The 10,269-nt window shown below is 43.3% G+C and overlaps 1 protein-coding gene across 2 annotated transcripts in view; it reads left to right on the top strand.

Moving 5' to 3' along the window:
• The first annotated feature begins 222 nt into the window (after window positions 1-222).
• Window positions 223-10,269, top strand: part of GPD2 (glycerol-3-phosphate dehydrogenase 2) — a 130,623-nt gene continuing 120,576 nt past the window's right edge. The window contains exon 1 of one of the 2 annotated variants that reach the window (XM_081241886.1): window positions 223-327. The gene's annotated coding sequence lies outside the window, so the exon portion shown is untranslated. Of the gene's footprint in view, window positions 328-893; window positions 1,019-10,269 lie in introns of those variants that run through there. The other variant, XM_081241885.1, reaches the window with a different exon arrangement.

Raw genomic sequence — 10,269 nt, 5'->3', positions numbered from 1 at the left:
GTGCAACTGGGAAGCCTGCTGCTCTGCTGCCTGGGCTCTCCCCTCCCCCCACCTGTACGAGGCTGGGCCCGAGGAGCCCGTGCTCAGCATCCCACCCCCTGAAGCTTGGGCTTGGTCTTCCCTGCGGGTCTTCTCGCTGACATTCAGGCAGGGGTCAGGCGGCCGGGCACGCCTCCAGAGCGCGCGGGGGGAGCCCGGACGAAGGCTTTGGGCTCTGACGGTGGGGTCCCAGGGGTCCGCCTGCCTCCCAGACGCGTTTCTAGGCCCAGGGAAGCCTGCCTGCCGAATAGGGGAAGCCAGATTCGGGGGCGGGTAACGAGAAATCAGGTAAGCCAGCCCCACCGGCGTGTAGGCGGACGAGTGTCTCCTCTCTCCTGGGCAGGTGGCGAGGGCGGCACACAAGGGGGAGGGCGGAGGAAATCCGACACCTCCGCCGTCTTCCCTCGGCCTAGCCCCGCCGAGGCTTCCCGGCCCGCCAGCCGGCTGGCGAGGCGGGGCGGAAGGTCTGAAGTGAGGCCGGGAGAGGACGCGGGCAGCACTTGGGGCCTGGGGCCAGGGCCCCGCACACGCCGCGCCGCGGCCCATCCCCGCGGGCCCCGCGCCCCGGTCTAGTCATGTTCATTTGGAGGCGGAGACCTCGCTCGTTCTCTGCCCGCTGGTTCGCAACCCTTCCCCGCCTTCCCGGCCGGGTACCCCGCCTCCACTTCCGCGCTTCCCCGCTGGGTCGGCGTAGCCTGGGCCCGAGGTATCCGGCTGGATGTGGCGGTCGCGCCGCCGGGGTCGACCCAGGGGTCGGCAGGGGAGTGGGAAGCGCGAGTTTCGGGGGAGGCGGGGGCGCGGTTGCTCTGGTGCGTCGGGTTACAGTCGCCCTGCTTATTCGGGGGGGTGACATCCACGCGCACCTCGCTGCGAGTATCCGGACCGAGGCGCTGATTCGGTGGAGGCAGAGACTCCGCCCAGGCCCGCGGAAACGGGTGCTTCTTCCCTCACTCTCCTCGCGCGAGAGGATCAATCTAAGGTGTGTGCTTCCCGGGAGACCCCCGTGCCCCCGCCCCCTGGGTTCTGGGGAGGCGGGTGGTCCCTCTCTGGCCGGGTGGAGTCCGGTGTTGGGGTGGGTGGTGGCAGAATCTGGGGAAAGATTTAGAATTTTTCCGCACCGACAGAACGTGGGCTCATTCTTACCGGGAGCGGGGCTGTGGGGTGGAATACTTTTGCCTCCTTGGTTAAGTGGCAGGACTTTGGGGTGAGGGTTGGTGTCTAAATGAAAGTTTGCTGCAAACTTTTGGCTTGTGGATGCCGCTCGTCTGAAAAGGACTGTTGCTCCCTTCTGAAGCAAGGGAGGGAAAGATTCTAGAAGGGGACTGAGGCTTCTTTGAGATCTTAGCTGCTGGAGTGTGACAGTTTTAGGAGGAAATGGAAGGTGTACCCTGATGAACTTAAAACAGACCCTACTCCCCACGTAGTAACTTCTGCGTCAAAAATGGACTTGAAGCGTGCTTTGGCAGGAACGTATAGCCCTGTGAATGAAGGGCTGATCTGGAGCCCTTGACCTCTAGACTGCCTTCCATCTTCTGCGGGGGAGCATTCACTCCGGGAACTGCCCTCCTCAGGAGTTCCAAAGTTTACACATGCAAGTTCTCTTAGTGACGGGGCCAACCCAAATTATGCAACACTTTATAAATATCATGGGAAGGGGTGGGGACAGCTATAGAAATAGCTGACAACTAATTTAGTCAACTTTTATACTTGTATAAATAGGTATGGGATGGAAAAGTAGGTTCCACTGAGTCCTCATTGCTTAAAACAAAACAATTTTGCATGCGTTCCCAAGTTTAATAGATGTGAAGTTTTGTTTTGGAGTGTGGAGGGTAATGGGAACTGCCACACGGGGGCCAGGCACTTCCTGGTAGCTACTGACCACTCTAGTCTCTGAGTGCCACAGTTCTTGCTGGCCATGGGCTGAGTGCTGGAGGCCATTGCTCAACGGATACCATGTGCAGCCTGGCGAACCTTATGATGAGGAGGATGTTGGAATCCTTCTGTGTTTCTCATAGGGGGATTATGTCAAGTTACAACACTCCCTTGATTTTTCCGAATCAACTCGTCAAATGATGCAGTGGTACCTTAGTAATAATGGATAAAGATGGAATTTGGGGTTTGAGAACCAGCATCGTTGGAGCTGTCCATTCTGATATCTCACATAGTCACTTTATTTTATAGACATTCTGAGCAGCATTAATACTCTGCTTCCTTCTCTCTCCCTCTGATTTATTAAAAGACTCAATGGCTTAGCTCAGTAATTGACAAGAGGGCCAATCGTCAATGCCTCCCCTCTTGTTTTTGTAACTATTTAATCTCAGAGATGTTTAGAAATATTTGACTATCATCGTACATAAGTCATGTTGGTGAATAATTATAACTTTCAAGTTATCCCGTTTGCTATTAGTTTCTGCTTTCATTACTAGAATGTACATTCTGTGAGAGGGCGTGGGCTGCCTCACACACTTTCGTATTTCCAGTATCTAGAGTGGTGACTAGTTTGTGATAAATGTTTTCTCAATGAGTGACTAAACTGTGGGAAAAACTCTAGCTGGATGTAGTGGGGGAAGAAAACCAGAGATTTTGGCTTTAGGGAAACTAGTCAACCTCACTGGGCCTCAGTTGTCTCACTGACAAAATGTAGATAATAATATATGATATAACACGTAAAATCACTAGTGATGTTCCTTTCAGGTAGTAGACTTCAAAATATTATTTTCTTCTTTCTTATGTATTTTACTTTTTATATTCAAAAAGGGAAGACTTGGGGAAAGAATGCAGATAGTTGTGAATGAATTATCCAGGTTTTTTCCCCGTTAATTTGGTGTGTGTGCTAGAAGGAAGGGGGAGGGGGGAAGTTAGTGGCAGCTATGGTTATTAGAGACAGAAAACAATTTCCAGATCATTATCTAATTTCTCCTCTTTATATTTTTCATGTGATGAAGTTTCTGCTCAGGTTTTCCAGAACTTGATTTTTTTTTCTACTTGTCAACAACCAGACTCACTAGGTTGTCCTAAGTACAGAAACAACACTTTAGAAAGAGCATTAGGAATCAAATATTTGTAACACTTGACTTCTTAAATGAAATTTTCTGTAGTCTTGTGCAGCATTATATAGTAACAAGATAAAGAAAAATATGGTTATCCTGCTTTTGAGAAGGTTAGAGTTCATTTAACAAGGTAAAACATATAGATGTTGAACAGTTACAGAGCAGCATAAGATCTTGCATAGTCCCGCACCCACTGGTCATGGAAGGGAGAGGTTAACATGCTCTCAAGTAGCTGGAGACAATTTTGTGGTGAAGAGAATGTCACTTCAGCAACAGAGAGACTTAAAGTTTCCTGAAGATTACAGCGGATCATTTTTGTTTCAAGAATGTTTGCTATTTTGTACTTCAGTGTATTAAAAAGCCAAACAATCATATACTTTCAAAAGTAAACTTTCTATGGAAAAGCATATTAGAAACTTACAATACAATTCTGTACATGAACTAAGTGATACTTTTCACTGTGCCTCTGAAGTTTTAAAGCCCAGGATTGGAGTTAAAAATTATAACTTTTCATTCTTGCCACTTTTAACACCCTTGCTTAAAACAAAGTGTCAGATGGCCTGCCTTTTACTCTCTCCAGTTGTATATAATAGGATATCGTTTTCACTGAAGTTTCTGGGGAAAATTACTAGTCATTAAGTTTGGGATCCCCACAACTGGCTAATTTTAGACGGTGTTATAAAAGTGGTTTTAGATGCTCTTCAAAATACTCAGGAAATTCCATCAGGATTCATCACCTTTGAGATAAGAAGGCAACTTGGAAGTTGTTTTATAGAGGAAGAAGAAGCTAATAAAAGGGTGTGTTGTATACTTCCTTGTTTTAGAATTGTTGACATGATGGCGGAAAGAAATGTGGGGGGGGAGAGATGATCAGATTCAACTGCAAGTGAGAAAGACAAGGGCCAACGTGGCTGCAAGTCAGGAAATGTCGAACAACTTTTGACCCCTTCCTGTATTACCTGACCAGGGATTGATCTCAGGAGCATTTTTAGGAAAAGGAAGCTGAGGAGCTAATGGTTTGAATACCTGAGGACGTTGAGGTAATGACTGTGGTCAGAGTTTGTCTAGAACTCTAATTTTGTGTCCTGAGGTGAATGTGACCATTTTTGTTTGTTTGTTTGTTTTAGTCTTTTTTCCCCTTGTTTCCCAGGATTTTCACCTTTTTTTTTTAGCAGTTCTTACTAGTTCTTTGGGTTAAATATTTCTTCCTATATCGTATCTGTGTTCTTATTTCCCATTTTCAGTTGAAAATTTTCTGTTGATTCTTTTAAAATAAGGTTTCTCATTTGTGCAGCAGACAAAACATTGTTTCTGATTTTAATTAGGTCAAGCTCTGGTGCTGTTAATTCACTAAAATTAGTGGGAAAAATTAACTAATAGAAAATGTTGCCCTCCTAAGTAAAAATTTATTGTGACAAAACATATTAACAAAACTCTAAAGCATTACTTGGGGATATCTTTTACTTTTTCTGGCAAAATGAAATGATTACTAGTGTACTTTATTCTGTAGCAGTCAGATACTGTTAAAGTGTGAGCAATGACTGTTTCATTTAGATTTTTCTAGCCTCGGATTCTTTAAATAGTGATATATCCTCTATGGAATTTCATATTTGATTATCCACCTATATCCTTCAAACCCCACAAATTATAACAGAGAGGCTGTTTTCTGAAAATGAGATTTCTAGAAGCTGCTACTGTCAAATGACACGGTCTTCGAGTATGACTCGCTGACACATGCTTAGAAAGCTTTATTACTTACCTCATATGCACCAGTGACCACTAAGTCTGGTTGGTTATTCACACTAGGAACAAAAGTTGATGTTCAAGGTAAACATTTTAGGAAAATTTTCATTGGGATTTTATGAGTTTCAATAAAACACAATGAATTTCTACCTGTATTTGAAAAGTGATGAAAATAGTACGGCTCAGAGTACTAGGTTCTCAAAAGTCGTTTTCCTTTTGTTTAAACTGAAGAAAGAGAGGATGTTTTGTTTCGCTGCAGTAATATCAGAACTGCTTTGATCATATCACTCTTTGTTCCACCCTTCCGTGGGTCACTCTGCCCTATTGCATTAAATTCTTAATATTTATCTTTGAATTCATGGACGTTTCCGGTCTTGCCCCAATATTAATCTTCTGCCCTTCTCTTCCTCGTGATCCAGTCGAACTGGACTACGTTAGATCTGTTTTATTCCTACTGCTGCCCCCTATGCTAATGTTCTTCCTTCTACTTTACCTCTTTAAAATCCTACCAATCCTTGAATGTCCTGACCACAGGCTACCAGTTTTGTGACGCTTTCCTTCACTACCCCAGTCAGAAGTGTTTTGTACATTTCCTAAACTCTTTTTCGGTAAGCGGGCCTCTCACTGTTATGGCCTCTCCCGTTGCGGAGCACAGGCTCCGGACGCGCAGGCTCAGCGGCCATGGCTCACGGGCCCAGCCGCTCCGCGGCATGTGGGATCTTCCTGGACCGGGGCACGAACCCGTGTCCCCTGCATCGGCAGGCGGACTCTCAACCACTGCGCCACCAGGGAAGCCCGATCCTAAACTCTTCAACTACTCTTTTTATGCCACTCATAAGTATCTCATTTACTCCTGTGTATGGTCATTATTTGAAAACATGCATAATTTCCTTTCCTGCAGAAGATCATGCAGAGCAAGGGCTGGATCTTTTACAATTTTATAGACCTCATGTGCCCAGCCAAGTCCCTGCATGTGGGGACACCTAGTAAATAGTTGTTGAATGAATGATTGACTCATAATTCACTCATCCCTTAATTACCAAGAATAAGTGATAGAAATGGTTGGGGTGTGATTGGACAGCAGGTAACACACAGGCAGATGCATTTCAGATAATCCGTTAAACTGAATCTTTATCTTTTTTCAGGCCTCCCTTTCTCCCTATACATTTGGCAGTTCTTATATCTAAAGGATATTTGTTTTAGGAGGAGGAAAGGAAATTGCTGCATTTGAACCAAAGTTATAAAAGCAATCTGTGAAGAAAATCAGTGGAGGAATCTGCAAATGAGGAGGTCATTTAAGATCTGCTAAGGAGTCACCTTTGTCAGGGCTCTTAGGGCTCCCTTCTCTTCACTAACTTCTCTCTTTTCCCCCACCTGCCTACCTAATCCAATCTCTTAAGAAAGAATCAAGAAAATTAATTCACAACAAGATGACTGATAAAATTAGCTTGTCGCTATGTCAAAGGTCTCTGGATTCTAAGGGGACAAAACCTTAGGGACCATTTATGTAGGATAAGTAGAAGGAGCTTTGGGGGTGGGCAAGTGTTTACTTCTGTGCATCCCTGAAGTCACATTATAGCCACCTGCCTGTGGCCTTGGTCAGTCTCTGCACCTGTCAGTTTCTTCCTCCTTAAAATAAGGTGGCAGAACTGTGTGAATTTAAAGCCATAAAAGTGCGCGGTGTTTTATTGCTCTTGCCGTGTCTTGCAAGAAGAAGCCAGTCATGGTCAGTGGGTTCTGTTCACCTCTGGACCTGGCCTAACTTTTCCTCTTACTTCCCCGAGTTTGGGATGTCCTTTCTCTCAGCCTCTCCAGATATGGCATTCACTTGGGAGGATGCTGCATTCCCTGCTTCTCCTTCCTGGCTTGTGCTCATAGGATCTGTTACAACAAATATCCTTTCACTTCTCTCTTTCTTTATGTTGCCCTTTTCCCCTATCCCAACCCACCATTAAGTAGCTGGGATATTTATCTAAAAATATATATATTCACAGAATTTTAAATAGGAAGGGGGTTAAAGATCTAACCCAATGCTGCTTTTTATTATTGATAATAAATAATAATAAGTATCATCTAGAACATTTAGAGCAACCACCTTTTTCTAGGCCCTGTGCTACGCACTTTGCACACATTATTTCATATATCAACAGTGAACCCTGTTATATCAGTGAGGAAACCGAGTTCCAAAGAACATAAGTGACTTACTCAAAGTCACAGTTATGTTCCAGTATGACAGAAACTCCCTTTTTTTTTTCTTGCTACTTTGGATTCCCCTGCTTGACTCATTGAACTTTGCCTTTTAATATTTCACTTCCTAATACGTTGTGCTGTGGGTCAACAGTTTCCACCAGTGATGCTGAATTTGTTCAGACATTGAATGCATAGCACAGTATGCCTGCCTGAAACAATATTTCTTTTTTTTTCTTGTTTTCTATGTTTTTCTTTATTTTTTTAATTTATTATTTTTATTGGAGTAAAATTGCTTTACAATGTTGTGTTAGTTTCTGCTGTACAGTGAAGTGAATCAGCTATATATGTACATATATATCCCCTCCCTCTTGGACCTCCCTCCCCACCCCCTGCCCATCCCACCCCTCTAGGTCATCACAGAGCACCGAGCTGAGCTCCCTGTGCTATACAGCAGGTTCCCACTAGCTATCTGTTTTACACATGGTAGTGTATTTATGTCAAACCTAATCTCCCAGTTCATCCCACCCTCCCCTTCCCCACCGTGTCCACATGTCTGTTCTCTACGTCTGTGTTTCTATTCCTGCCCTGCAAATAGGTTCATCTGTACCATTTTTCTAGATTGCACATATATGCATTAATATTCAAAAAGACACATGTACCCCAATGTTCATTGCAGCACTGTTTACAATCGCCAGGATATGGAAACAACCTAAATGTCCATCGACAGATGAATGGATAAAGAAGATGTGGTACATATATATAATGGAATATTTCTCAGCCATAAAAAGAAATGAAATTGGGGTCATTTGTAGAGATGTGGATGGACCTAGAGTCTGTCATACAGAGTGAAGTAAGTCAGAAAGAGAAAAACAATATTTCTTTTGATTTGACTTCTAGGAACCATGACATTGTTAAAATCCTCTTTAGTCTTAATGAATGTGGGAACAACCTGCGACTTGGTATCAATCTGCATTTTCCACTCCTACACCTGGGTTTGTGAATGCTGGTGGGAAAATGAACACCATCATGCAAACTGGAGGCACCTACAAATTTATGTTCTCTAGCTTTAGCCACAAGGCAGTTCTTTTATCTTTCTAGACAGCATCTTTTCTTGTTTCTCCCCGTAGTTTTTCCAAACCTTCCGCATTTTCTTTGAGCCTTTTATCCCACTGTGCGTTTCTTTACCAGAAGATGATCGTTAGTGGTTAGAGCAGACTAAACTGTTCTAACAGAAAGATCTGAAAATAGATAAAAGCACAAACACAGCAGATGTTTATTTCTTGATCATGTCATAGTCTTGGTTGGTGGATGGCTTTCCTCTAATTGATGACTCAGGCATCCTGGAACCTTTGATTTTGTGATTCTGCCATCCCTTAGGACTTTGTTTTCAAGCGTCTTCAGCTTCTCTGAAAGAGAAGAAGCATATCCACTTTCTAAATACTTAGTCTTGAAGTGAATGTAACAGTTCCACTCACATAGCATCAGTCAGAAATCAGGTGCGCAGTCACACCTATCAACAAGGGGAGATTGGAAAGTCTAGTCTGGCTGGGAGAGGAAGAGATTATGGGTTTTTGGTGAAGAGTTAGATGTACCTTTCACAGTGTCCTTGCCTCCTGTTATACTGAGAAAACAGATATCGTGTCAATATTTTGATATCTTAATATTTTGTTCTCCTTTCCACATCTTCCTGTATCTGAATATATTAACTCCATCATTAACTACCAACTTAGAGGTAGAGTTATCCAGAGTTTATGCTTTCCCCAATACTCTAAATCTCCCATTTCTTCAGCTAGCTTACTCTATGAAGTTTCTCCATATTCACCTGCATTTTAAATATTTACAAGAATGTTCAATATTCTCCCATCACAATAACAAGACCAAAACCCAAAACTATTCCTCCTCTCTTCACTCCCCTCTAGCTACATGCTCATTCTCTCCTTTCTTTCAAGCTACACTTCCTGTAAGTATTTTATATGTTGTTTTTCTACTTCATTACCTTCCATTCACCCCGCAACTGTTGAAAATTTGGCTTCTACCTTAGATGAATCTGTTCTTTTTATGATTATTGGTTTCTCCCTGACCGGCAAATCCATAGGAGCTTATTGCTTGAAATTTCTGTGATTCTGCTGATTCCCTCCTTTGTGAAATTGAACTTTCACCAGGCTACCATGACACTTCATTCTTCTTATGGGTCTACTTATGGATCTCTTTGCAGATTCTTCCCCTTGATGTTGTAGTTCCCAGGGTCTGTTCTTAGTTCACTGTCTTCTCATTGTAGATGTTCTCTGTTCCATCAAGTACATCTATATCTTTGATTTCGATGATTTCAAATCAACATCCCCAACCAGACCTCTTCCTTGATTTCAGACTCAGTGGATATTTCCACAGTCAAGACAGGACTCATAATCCCCCTCCCTGCCCTCATGATGTTTTTCCTCTCATTGAAGAGCACCACCATCCTTTCTCCCACCTGTAGCATCCACTCATTTGTTAAGTTCCTCAGTCACCTAATATGTGCTGGGTATTTTTCTACAAATTAAAATTATAGTGGTGTACAAAACAGATACAGTCTCTTCTCTTGTAGCATTTACATTGTCAGGGAGGGGGAAATTTTCCCCTCTACCTGTCTTGAGTTCCTGTGGCTGGATTAGTAACAAAATTGACATAAGACATTGACAGGAGAAAAACAAATTTTAATTCATGCACTCAGAGGTCTCATTGAAATGGGACATAAGAAGTGGCCAAAGCAGGCAGCTTTTATATTTTTAGACAAAGAAACAATAAATTTGTGAGGAGTTGACAGGACAAAGAAATTTAGGTTTTGGTGCTCAATTAGTAAGGAACCTAACCAGAGTTTGGGCTTGAAGAAGTAACCAGGTTTGTTTATATAGGCATCTCTGCCCAAATTCCCTATCTCTGGCCTGAAGGGTGTCCTACTTCCAGATTCAGGGAGTGTACCTTTCACATGAGAGATTTATTTCTTACTTTCAGGGAGACAGAAAGGAGAGTCAGACTGTCCCTCTTGCATTCACCATTTCTTAAGGAACTTGAATCCAAAATAATCAATATACCATTGTACATATTTTGGGGTGGCCTCCCCTGAGCCCTAGCAACATTCTGGGGGGTGCAGGGAAGAAATAATAATGATTAAATAAAGATGAGATGTATGAGCTGATGAGAGCTGTGATTATTTTGGATTTGGATGGTTTGGGAAGGCCTCTCTGAGGAGCTGACATTTGAGCTGGGT

Source organism: Mesoplodon bidens, assembly GCF_964165515.1.
Source record: "Mesoplodon bidens genome assembly, chromosome: 8".
NCBI classification, from domain to species: Eukaryota; Metazoa; Chordata; class Mammalia; order Artiodactyla; family Ziphiidae; genus Mesoplodon; species Mesoplodon bidens.
The sequence above is the reverse complement of the archived record's forward strand: the minus strand, read 5'-3'. Positions and strand labels throughout refer to the sequence as shown.